The sequence below is a fragment of the Apis mellifera genome, linkage group LG1 (genome assembly GCF_003254395.2).
Source record: "Apis mellifera strain DH4 linkage group LG1, Amel_HAv3.1, whole genome shotgun sequence".
NCBI classification, from domain to species: domain Eukaryota; kingdom Metazoa; phylum Arthropoda; class Insecta; order Hymenoptera; family Apidae; genus Apis; species Apis mellifera.
The window spans coordinates 16527130-16539954 of NC_037638.1; the positions used below are offsets into that span (position 1 = coordinate 16527130).

A 12825-nucleotide genomic window follows, 5' to 3' on the forward strand; every position below is an offset into this window, starting at 1 on the left:
ACGATGTCAGCCAATCAGAGGGCTCCTAAGAAAATTTTGGCGGGCGGGGGTCAGTTTTCTGTGGAAAGTGATAGTGAGTGGACGTGTCGTCGCTGCCGGCTTCGAAAATTCTACTGCGCAGTAAGTAATTTTGATCATATTTTATCATCAAATTTATAAATTATTATCATTTTTGTTTATTTAATAGTTTATTTATTATTGTAGTGTAGAAATTAGTTAATATTTGGGATTTTTTTTGCGTTTTTTCCATCGATAGTTTCCGTCGACATTACCGGTATTTCGTGCTTCGTTGAATCGGGATTCGAATTCACTTGTTGCTTCATTTTAGTATACTTTTTTTATGCATTTGTTTTACGATTTTAATTTTTATTTGAAAGAATTCATTCGTTTTATTGTCGGGATAGCTTGGAAGGAAAAATAGATCGGTGATATCGGGCACATTACAACGATTTATAACTGATGATTTTCACGTTAATATATCTTTTAACGAATAAATTTATTAGAATAAATTTATTTAGAATAGATTTTTGTAATTTTTTTGTCCATATTGAAACGAACGTGCATAAAATGAATTTTATTTTATTATATTCGAAATATATCGATATACTGCGCATTAAATATATATACATATTATACACGTATTTTGCGCTTAAATACATTCTGCATCACTCCGTAGTGTTTATATATTTTTTTTCTTTTTTGTTCAATGCTTCGAGGGTCATTTGTTATCATAATATCGCTTTTCCAAGGATTTTAGAGTTCGCGTTTTTTATTACGTCGAAATATTTCGACATGCTTCGACAGGTTTCGACAGGTTTAGACTTGCGGCGCGCGCATACACCCCCTTCCCCCCACCCCCTCTAATTCGTTAACGGTAATTCGTCGACGGTTAGGATTTTAGTTAAGATTTCAATTAACTCGTATGCCTTTTTAAAATGGAATTTGTGCTTGATTTTTGTTTTATTTTAATATATGATCGATTAATTTTATTTCATATATATATTTGAAAATTCTTCTTTTCTTTCGTACAGATTATTACCTGATTGACTGGTATAATTTGAAAGGCGGGAAAAATTTCAATATGGACGCCATCGTACTTTTTCAAGAAATTTGATGTTTCATTTGCGTACTGTATGTATTTATTCTATTTTTATTCGATCGTTTTTATGATATAATTTCATTTTTTAAACTTTTTTATTTTTTTATTCATAAAAATGTTGATAATAATCAATCCATATTTTCAATAGAAATGGCAATTTTTTTCTGGAACAAATGTTTGATAGAATATATATATATATATATATATATATATATATATATCCCCCCCCCAGCTAATACTGCTTTATTTTCAGACAATTATTGTGATCGCGTGCAATGCGATCGGTAGATTCAGTGTTTGCTTCGTAAGTTTTTTAATATCTTAGAGCACAATAGCTCTAATTAAATTTATTTATCAAACTCGGGAAATTAGAGTCAGTGTTTGCTCGTCGATTGTAAATTAAACGGACGCGTTAATAGTTTTTTATTTTTATTTTTTTTTATATTTAATATTCGTTTGCGGTACAGAGTAGAGTCAGTGCTTCTCGAAGGAATAAGGCAGTCATCCATCACGCGAAGAGGTAACTATTTTTATTTAATTTTATTTATTTTTTTGCTTTAATTATTGATTAAAAAATATAAGCAATCTTTAGTTTAAAGAAATTTAAATTAAAATTTCATTAAAATAAAATCAGTAGATTCTCGGTCTTTTCTATTACAAATTGTTATCGTTATTACAATTTATTAGATATTTAATCTTTATTCATATTAAAATTTGAAGTTTTAATAGACTCTTTTTTTTATTATTTCAATATTTATGTATCATCAATATTGTATTGTTAAAAAAATAATTAATACTAATATAATATTTTATATTTTGTTAAAGATGCCTGACTTTGCCAGTGTTTATGAACATTTCTATTGGACTTCAATTTTAAAAAATATTTGTGACCGCGTGCAATGCGGTCTATAGAATCAGTGTTTGCTTCGTAACAGTTTTTTTTAAATATTTTAGTGCACAATAACTTTAATTAAATTGTCATAATTATTCGCGAAATTAGAGTCAGTGTTTGCTCGTCGCCTATGTTTTAAATCGACGGTAATTTTTTATTTTTTATTTTTTTTTTTTAAATATTCGTTTTCGGTACAGGGTAGAGTCAGTGTTTCTCGAAGGAATAGGGTATTCATCCACCACGCGAAGAGGTAATTATTTATATATATTTTGCAGTTCAACTTTTTTAAATAATTAATTAATAATTGTATTGTGTTTTAATCATAATGTTTCATATTTTATTATAGTTTCCACTTCCTGATGATGACTACTTTGACGATGACATCTTGGGCCACGACAATGCAGATTCTTCGCATCTATTGGTGAGTCGCATGCATTTATGTTCCTCCGGTCATTCAATCATGTCGTAGGATGAAAGATCCGAATCGACACGAATGATTGGTTGTATACGTAGATTTTTGCACGAGCACAATGACCACGGGTATTTATCATACCCGTGAATAGTAACATTTCTTTCTTTGTATTTTATTTATTAGATCAGGATAGATCTTCTTGCACGTCGCGTTTTTAAGATAATATTTTAATATGATTAGTATGAACGATACAAATTAGTTTGATTGTTTATAGTTGAAATAATTTCTGTAATCATTTGTAAAATAAAGCTTAAGCAACTATATGCATCAAACTATATGAATTTAGTAGTAAAAAGGAATATTCAAATAAATGAGAAATATTGGATTGATTTTAATTAAATCTCTCATAGTGAAGAAGAATGTTCTCCGACTTTGTTATATAACGAATAAAACTATCGATTATACAATAAAATGCATATTATTATTAGTGATATAATAAACAAATTTCAGTTTTACTTTTAATCGTAATACGTAATTATTTGATATATTATAAATTTATAATAAATATTTAAATTAAATTAAAAAATATTTAATTTCCTCCGTAAAAAGAAACGTATGAAATATTATGTGCAAGAAGATATTTCGCGACAGGTAGATTTCTGAATCAGAGCAATAAGTTTTGCACATTGATTTTTCATTTTCGAATATATGCTTTGATGAAGAGATCGCCTGAGGTTATTTTCATTAAAATTTCATTTAGAGTCAATTATTTTTTATTATTAATTATTATAAATAAATATCTTTTTCATTGTATTTTTACTTTCTTGTATTTTTACTAAAATTAATGATTCAATAATTCATTAAATTTATCAAGTAAAATATTTATTAAAGAATGAAATAAAATGATATAATTTTAGCCCGTTAAATTCGCACTAATACTTTTTTTTAGCTCAGGATTTTCAGGTTTAACCCCTTCCATGTCTATTGCCAGGATCTCACTCACGTGCCCAAGTGCTACTTGGGTGAGAGAGAGGCGATGGGCATGATGATCTTAGTTTATAAGCTAATAAACATTTTTTAGCGACTGACGATGCGTTAGTGTATCGTGCACGACGTATTTTCCGCATTATGTGTGTGTGGTTAGGCTGTGGAATTGCGTCGTTTCATTTATCATTCCATAACACATATATATAACTTGAAATATTTAAAATATTTACGATTAATATCATCATAACATTTTCAACAACAATATTTTTACGCAATATTATAATTATTTTCAAATTGACTTTTAAAAATGATAATGGTCAATGGTGATTAAATTTTCATGCTATTTTAGTAATTTAATTGCCTTAAAAAATATATTCGTATATATTTATTTAATAAATATTAATAAGTATAATTAAAATTGAGATATATATATATATATACATATATATCTTATGTGTTTTTATCGCATTCCACGCAATGGTCACTAGCCATCGTCAGTTGATTTCAGGAAAATGGTACGTAAAGTTAGAGTGTGCAAGTTGTATGCCAAGCTCGGGTGTCGGAGGTGTCCCGGGACGCTTTCCCTAGTGTAGGCTTTTGCGCCCGAGCATTATGCGTGAGAATCGTGGAATGAATGTGTTGGTATGCCTGTTTTGCCATTTTTTAAATATAGGGCTAGGTAGGATAGGTAGTATATTTCTGGTGTGCCTGTTAATTATAAGTAGGTAGGGCCGGGCAGGTTGTCACAGTCTCTGGTCGGGTAGGCGCGTTTTCGCGTGACAACTTGTTTCAGGAAATATAATTTGAAAAATGGAGGATGAAGCTGGAATATGCGAATGGAGCATGCCATTCGTATTTGGCTTTATTCGTCGATTTTTCGAATTTCCGCGGTCGCGGTCGCGAGGTAAATTCGAAACGAACGTTGCGCTCGAGATTCTGCGCGTGTACGATCGACGATCTTTAAGATCGTTGGTCGTCCATGCGCACTTAGCTTCCGCGACTTAGTCTTTTTTTTTTCTTTTTTTCTTTGATTTGCGATCAGTGAGTCTCGAGCCTAGATTTAAGTTTCAGCGGGCATTGCGCCCGAAGGAGGAAGACCGAAGAGGCCTCGACAAACTGTCACGAAGAGGGGCTGCAACGAATGGCTCCTCATCTTTTGGATCTGTTTTTTGAGTCCACAGGATGGGAAGTCATTGTTACTATTTTGTCATTGTGCTCGTTTTAGTATACGTAGTAATTGTGTGTTGTGTTGTCTGGCCGATTGCATGCAGGCCCATCATCATCCAGATCCAGTCATCATGGGCATCGCGATTTTTTATTAGTGTTGCGTTCAATGAGAATCGCGTTTGCATTAGTGTTGCGTTCAATGAGAACCGCGTTTGCATTAGTGTTGCGTTCAATGAGAACCGCGTTTGCATTAGTGTTGCGTTCAATGAGAATCGCGTTTGCATTAGTGTTGCGTTCAATGAGAACCGCGTTTGCATTAGTGTTGCGTTCAATGAGAACCGCGTTTGCATTAGTGTTGCGTTCAATGAGAACCGCGTTTGCATTAGTGTTGCGTTCAATGAGAACCGCGTTTGCATTAGTGTTGCGTTCAATGAGAATCGCGTTTGCATTAGTGTTGCGAATATTGAATGCCCAAATTTCCACTAAGATTGTGGAAGTGCTTCTGTTCCTGTTCCTGAATCACCTTAAGTGGCTAAAAGAGCCACAAGGGTGATTGTACGACTGCAGTCATTATTGAGACTGCGCTGGATTTTTCGCCATTAGTGTTGCGTTATTTAAATTCGAGTGCAGAGTAGAATAGTGTTGCGTAAATAATTGATTTTCGCGAATATTTCATCTTTTTTTTTGTTTTTTTTTGTCAATTGTAAATTAAATATTGCAAATTTTTGTGAAAGCACTCATCGCGTTTGATTTTTTTAAGAAAAAAATTAGTTTATTAGTGTTGCGATACAAAATGAACATTCCACTCACGGTTTTTTGCTCGGGTTCGTAACGAGTGGAAGATTCTTTTCTTTTTTCAGCTTTATCGCTTCCTTCATATGTTGCAGAAGATATTATCATGGTATATTGTATTTATTTGAAGTGAAAGAGGCAATGACTCGAGATTTGCAGATTCGCAGCCTTTATTCTCTTCAATGAAGATTCTTAAAATAGCAGTAGCAGAAATCGAAAGGAACTTTCACACATCTGTTAAGGAGCAGGCAACGTACGGTTCCTTGGATTATACGTGTAGAAATAGATGCCTCCCCCTTGGAACGTGCCTCTTCAAATATTTAGTTCCAGCTGGAATTCGTGTAAGTAGACATTGGCTATCTAAATAAAAGAAAGTAAACTCTCGTTGATTTTGAGTACTTTGAAATACCGCGCGATTATACATTTTCAATCGATTCAATTGCAAAATTTATTTTCCGTTCAATTTAATTATTAGACTAAAATTTGATTTAGAAAATATAAAAATAAATTCTCCATCTACGCGTATAGACATATGCATTATTATTCGAAAGATATTCGAGTTTTTAAAGCAACATTTTGCGCGAACGAACAAGGAAGAAATGATATTTCGTCAATATGAAACACGCGCTTCAGAGTGGATCTAAATGGAGATCATGAGATGGAGCGTGATAAACATTAATCTAATAATAATCCAGATAAATCTGGATGGTTGCTACTTCCATTCCCTTCGTTTACCGATGTTCCGCTTGCATAGCACCAGCTACGTAAATCATCGATGCTTTCCGAGTGTAGTGAATGCATCGTAACTGAGGAGGATCGTGGGTTGCACAAGAAATTCGATTGTTATGCCTTTTATCTGTGATGTAAGAGATACTGCTCGAGATAAGAACAAGATAAGGACAACAAAATTCCGATCTTTTGTTTACCGATTAAAGCCTACGTGCATTCTTTCGGATAACTCGATTTATTCCAATTCAAATAAAAAATTTAAATCGTTTTCAAATTCTTTCTGTATCTTTTATGAAATTTTATATGATTGATTTAATATAGTTATTATATTATATTTCTTATTATATTTCTGTGTTTTAATACTCGATACGAATTATCGAAGAAAGTTATTGAGAAACAAATTAATCAAATTTATGAACGATTAATTAGTTTTTGTTAATATTTGTATCTTAAAAGCTCTTTAAAAGATACATTTTATTCGAATTGGATAGTAACAAAAATATCTGAAGAAACGTTGAACTTTTATATTTACTTTTTACATTGCACTTGAGAATCATTTTCTTGGAATGAGATAACAAAGAGTGGAATGAATTCATCTGTTGATTTCTCCTTTTAAAAAAGACTTACAATTTCTTAGAAGTGCAGAAAGAAAAAGAATCAGGTAGTTTTATATCGCATCCGTTCCTTGGAACTCGTGTTTTTTGCAAACCTGACTCTAGGATCTTCGAATCTAAATGGAATGTGTCGGGCACAAGGTCGCAAAGATTAAAAAAGAGAGGAACGAGAGTGTTCTTTGCCAGGCGTGGTTGTAATACGAACGGGCCGAGTTTCACCGATTCTTCAAAGGAGATCGAAGAATAAAGGGGTTCTGCACCAGAGCGGAATTCATAATTCAACCTGCGAAGAAACTCGCGCCTGTTCCCCGTCCAAGAATTTATGTTCGGACAAGTCAGAAATTCAGACGGGCACCGTTTAAGAATACAAGAAGCCGACGTGCCACGGTTCTTTAAATCAGTATCGAACGACTGGCCCTCAGAAAGATGATAATAAAGAACGAAAGGGAAGGGTGAATCGTGTGTGGAAGTAGAATAAAATTTTACAACGTGGATATCTAGATTGAAAATATTCGAATTTTATTTGCTCGAAATATTAAGAGTAAAATTTTATTCCTGTTCAAGTAATACTCTTACTTTTATTTTTTATTCAAAAATTAATTATTATTAAACAAAATTCAATTCAATCATATACAAATTAGTTATCAAGAACTTATTAAAATTAAGCATTCTCGCGATATTTGCAATTATTTCATGATCTTCCTCCATACATGTCTACAATAGCTTAAATCGAAATTCAAAAAGAAAATTTAATTATTTTAGTTTGCTTGATAATATCTTTTATTCATTTTTAAAATCTTGTTCCTATCTCGAGCACAATGTTCAAGAAGTAATTTTTTATTCGAAATATTGTTCGTACCGTTACACAGTAAGATTCAATTTATTCCAAGATTAATAATCGAGAACTCGAAGTTAAGCATTCTCATTACACTTGCAACTATTTCGTGATCGCAACATCCCTCGTACAATTTACCCGGCGCGCAGCTCAAATCGAAGACATTAAGGGACACCGCGGACAGGATCAACAGCAACGCGATAAATTACTATGGCCGCACTTGACAATGCTACGGCCAGCGTGTGATTCATCGCCGGTTCGTGACAATGGTGGATACTTTAACGATGCAACAAATTCTCGGCCGCAATTAATGCCTTCCTCTTGTTTCTTCCATCCCACCCCCATCTCGCCTCTCTTCCTCCTCCTCTACTCGATTCAGAGGAATTTCATCGCGAATTTTGGCGTTCGATGTAATTTCTCTTCGACGCAAGTTGAAGAAGGAGATTGGACGAAAGCGTTTCCTTCGTGAAAGCCGTTTTCCACGCAGCTGTTAGCTCCAATTCACGGAGATTAGAAACTCCTTTGCGGTATAACGCTAATAGAAAACGAGAGCCATCCATCTGCCTTTTTTTTCTTTTACGCGGAAAGGTTACGCGGAAAACCGTGCTGGTTTGCGCTCAACATTTTCATGCACACGTTGTGCAAATTATGCTCGACACCGAAGTTAACCTGAAATCTCGCCGGGATTCGCCTCAGCCACGGAATGGAGAATGTAATTTTGTTCGAATCAACCGGAATCGTAATTAAGCCGAGTCCAAGCTTTCATTTGCCCGAAGTCATTTTTCGAAGGAGTAATAAGAATACAAAATTACAAATTTTATTTATTATTAATCTATGCTTTGAAAAACCATCAGGATGGCGAGAAACGAATCTTATAATAAGAAACTTTTGAACGGGGAGAATATTTTTGAACGAATATCAAATTCATTTTTTCCACGAATATTAACGAGTTTCAATTTGTAATTAAAACAGAAATGGAAAAAGGATTATTTCGAACTTCGTTCGGATATCAAAGTATTCCAAGCTAAATTTTCACTTCTAAATTCGTTCGAGAAAAATTAATCAAAGATTTTTTCGAGTTTGAAACGTATCATTTCCAAAAGGGAAATGAAAAACTCTTATGATAAATACGAAGGGAGAATAAGTTACAATTCTCGAACATTTCCGCGGGCACGATCCTTTTTGTCATCTCGTTAAGGCGTCGTCGGTGAAGATGAGAGGTGATTATTCGGCGCCCCGAGATCTCGAGTGCGTGTCAAATCGATTGGCACGCTCGACCCATGATCCAGGTACCTCGTTAACCACGAACACCTATCGATATATTATCACGCGACAGGGATCTTCGTATCGTTATATAGCTTCTCAGCTATCCGCCTTTTTCACTCACGAAGCTTGTTCAAGCTTGGAAAGAAATGTCAGTCTATTGTTTCGTCACGATGCAGAGACGATGCACTTCCCTTTAACGAGGCGAGTCTCACGATTTCGACAAATATTTTTGATTCCAATATTTTCTTTTAACAATCTTCCAATAATTCTTCGAAAAAAAAGTTCAAGATCAATTGCGTCGATCCTTTTCCAATTTCCAGTCGTCGAATTTCTTTTAAAAAGTCGCCGATCCTTCGTGCGAGAGTCTTGCAATTAATCTTTTTAAACGGTCGCAATCGAAACGGGCTTCGACGAAGAGTAGATACGAAGAGGTTTGTTCGAGCGAGGAAAGGTAGGAGAAAGGCCGCGATTCGTGCAAAGGGATTTCTTCAGCTCGTTGGAGCAAACATCCTGATGCATTTCGCGGGGAACAGACAAGCGGCATTGTCTTTCTCGACGTGACAGGGGTCACTTAGCATAAAACAACGTTGTTTGATCGTATTTAGCATATACCGCGCGGTAGCCTGTCTAGTCCCCAGTATATACAACTCGTGTAACACACGCTCGACGTGCTCGTACCGTTTTCCTCCCGTTGACATCACAATAATGATATTAATTATGCCCGCGAGAGCGGATAAATAGCGTACGACCAGCTTATTTTATCGTTTCGATCGTCTTCGAGCGTCGTTCGATGCTTTTCCTCTCTTTCCTCCCTCCGTTGTTACAATTCGATTTATAGGCAATCATCGTGTATACATATATATATATATGGTTATTAAAGAGACGCAATTGTAAACTTTTCATGGAATTTCTTCGCGCTCGATTTGGCATGACGGAATTTTATATACAAGGAAAAGACGGGTCGCGTTTGCTATTTCTACCTTGGTCGACAGATTAGATTACAATTTTACTGCTACAAATAAGAATTTCCATATAATGTGCACTCAAGCATACCTTTTTCTTCTTTTTTCTTTTTTTTTTTTCTTCTTTTTCCTCTCCATCCAAAGGTTAGCTTCGCAAACCTTCACAAAGAGCCAAACAAGACAATAGCCACCATACGTACAAAGGTAGTATACAATAAAACACTTTATCCCGATCTTTCCATTCTTCCTTCCTACTATCCGCACTTCTGTTTCCCTCCCCATTCTCATATAAATTTTCACGCAGTTAACTCTTCCAAAGGACGCGGCACAATGGTTTTCTCTAATTAAAGTGCCCCTACTACCGCCACGTTTGCACGGATGTTTCGTCACGGGATAAATCAATGAGAAGAAGAAGAAGAAGAAAAAAAAAAAAAGAAAAAAAGAAAAGAAAAATAAAGGAGAAAAAAAAAAATAACTCCACCGTTTCCGGCATTCGAGCCCCGGCATTCCCCCATTCTCTTCCCCTCGAACCGTGAAAACCGCGACACGTCGGGAAACCGTCGTTCCTTCAATTAGATGGCGGCCATTCACATTTGTCCCGCCACCGATAGGCGGCAGAATGCTCGGCTAACGAACGCACAATGTCGGCCAATTATGTCCCGCGGTAGTGCAAATTTGCATCGCTAATCCCACGCGTAAAGAGTGATGAACTTCTTGTCACGCACGGCCTCGAGACTTCTGACTGCAATTTTAATCAACATTGTGCTCGGGTGTAGGTTCAAGGTGTAGGGACGGAAGGATGCTCGCTGCTCGGCGCGACCGCCGGGTATCATTACATACGTTCTCTCCCACTCGGGTGAAATGTACAGATGTATCGGTGGGGAAGTATCGCTTGCTCGAGGTTATGGAGAAGTTGAAGGTTTATGGGGATGAGAAACTTCCGAGTGGAAGTTTATTAACCATTTAACCGGTGTCGCTGGGTCTTTTAGTAACCGCGAGAGATTGCATTGGAGAGAGCGGTGTATTTTTATACCGTGGGTATTTTTACAAATAAAAATAAAGAAATGGAGAATTTTTTAAACGCGCAAGTACGCTTTTGAAGTATGAGGTATAGAGATAGGTTTATGGAATTGAAAATCATTTTCGAATGGAAATTTATCCACTGCAAGAATTTGATTTATGTTAGGATTTATTTTCTTAGTTTTGCGAGTGTATTTGTACTTGGTATTCCTATCTTATATCACAAATTAATTAATTAAATGGTAAACTGTAAATAATTCCGAATTTATTCTGAAGTATTATTGCATACGTGTGATCTAAGAGTTTTTGGAAACGTGTTTGAAACATTGTTTCGTATGGAATAGGCCGGACACACGTGGCGTGTATTACACGTGATATCCCCAACCGCATTGCCAGAACACGTGTACATATACTATGCACCACCGTTAACATACTTGCTCGCGTGCAGCTACACGACACCCGATATGTCTCGCTTAATTGTGCAAAAGATCGCTGCATAAACGTGTTATCTTGCCGCGTGGGCGAGTGTATCGCGATCGAAAAACTCCCCAGTTTGTCAGCTGATAATTAGTAGCCGAGCGGAAGGTTAATTAATCGACAGATTGTCGATGCATAATTGAGAAGGCTGACAACTAACTGTGTATTAGATAACCGTCTAGCCGATAATTTCACAAAGGATGAATCATCGTGCTCTTGTTACATCTTAAAAATAGACGTTTCAAAATGGACTGATAAATTAGAAAGTTAGACGATACTTTTTCTCGTGGTTCTACTATTCTTTTGATTATTTATTCGGAAAAGTAAGATGATTTATCAGAAGGAACATCTCGTTACGTAATTTTTGTTCGTCGTATAAAATCTTTGTTTTATCCTTTTCTTAATCAGATAAGAATATCGATAATAATTTTTCGATCTTTAAAACGGTTATTTATTTGCAAAATATATAATGCACAAAGTTGAAACGACGAGAATAAAGGATGTCGCGACATAGAAATGCACGTACACATCGATACCTCGGTGATAATACGGTTTACCCAGATGTGGTTGCAGCGCGATATCGCAATTTTTCTGCTATTCGAGTTGGATGCATTGCAACCGGAACACCACCTGTAAAAATAAATATCAACTCGATAAACGGATTATCAAACGACTTCCTGAACGTACGGGCGAAATTTTGTCCTCGGTGAAAGCGCGATGATAATGGTATCTTTTATCTCGTTGGAAATGGCGAAGGAATTTTAAATTTTCGCGGGTAAAGAGGAAGTATTTATTCGTGTTAGCCGTGTTCTGTAAACGATACAAATGAAATTTCTGCGTTAATATTTCAGAACATGTCATACACAAAGTTCTTACGAGATGTCACGTCTATTATCCAGTTTGTGGTTAGGACACAAGATTTTTCTTGAATTTTCTTGATTAATCGAGAAAGTGATTGATGCCTCGTTTCAGTCGAGACTGGCTTGTGTGATTAAATATAGACCGCGGTATTACGGTCTAATCGATCGGAAAAGCAGTCGATCGAACGCTCGACGAACCAGGAAGAATGTGTCGATGGAAATTGCATTATTAATTAAATCCTCGTTCCCTTCCAATAATTTCTTCTTTTTTTTTTTTATTTCTTGACATATATCGAGACTCGATTAAACACGTTACATTAGAAGAAAAAAAAAAAAGGATTGAATCACGCGATGAATTTACAGATTTTAATTTTTCACATTTTTTATCACGTTTTAATTGATTAAGAATAAAAAATAAGAAATTAATCATAACTCGTCTTAATTTAAACTCTTAGACTGCAGATTTTCCCTGTTTATTCTGAAGTAGTTTATAGGTTTGAAATAGGTATTATTAAATTGTTTTTATAACGATGACGGAATATGTCGTAATGTGCGTCTGTAATTTTGTGCCATTACTTACTTGTTACACTATTTGCCTCGTTCGTCTAACATGTAACATTCGTTCGTGTATTTATTTATAAACAAGATAAAAATAAAACGAATTCGCGCAATCGAGAAATAGGAAAGAAAAAAAAGAAAAGGAAAGTATTTCT

At 35.1% G+C, this 12825-nt stretch overlaps 1 protein-coding gene and 1 long non-coding RNA gene across 2 annotated transcripts in view; both read left to right on the forward strand.

The window, feature by feature from the left end:
- The first annotated feature begins 1480 nt into the window (after nt 1-1480).
- On the forward strand, nt 1481-2837 carry LOC113219123. Its single transcript, XR_003305763.1, has 3 exons — nt 1481-1619; nt 1925-2241; nt 2338-2837. It is a non-coding gene; the product is annotated as an uncharacterized LOC113219123 (long non-coding RNA).
- A 2624-nt stretch (nt 2838-5461) lies between these two features.
- Nucleotides 5462-12825, forward strand: part of LOC413562 (rho guanine nucleotide exchange factor 17) — a 124029-nt gene continuing 116665 nt past the window's right edge. Inside the window, exon 1 of the mRNA XM_397003.7 lies at nt 5462-5690. The gene's annotated coding sequence lies outside the window, so the exon portion shown is untranslated. The remainder of the gene's footprint in view (nt 5691-12825) is intronic.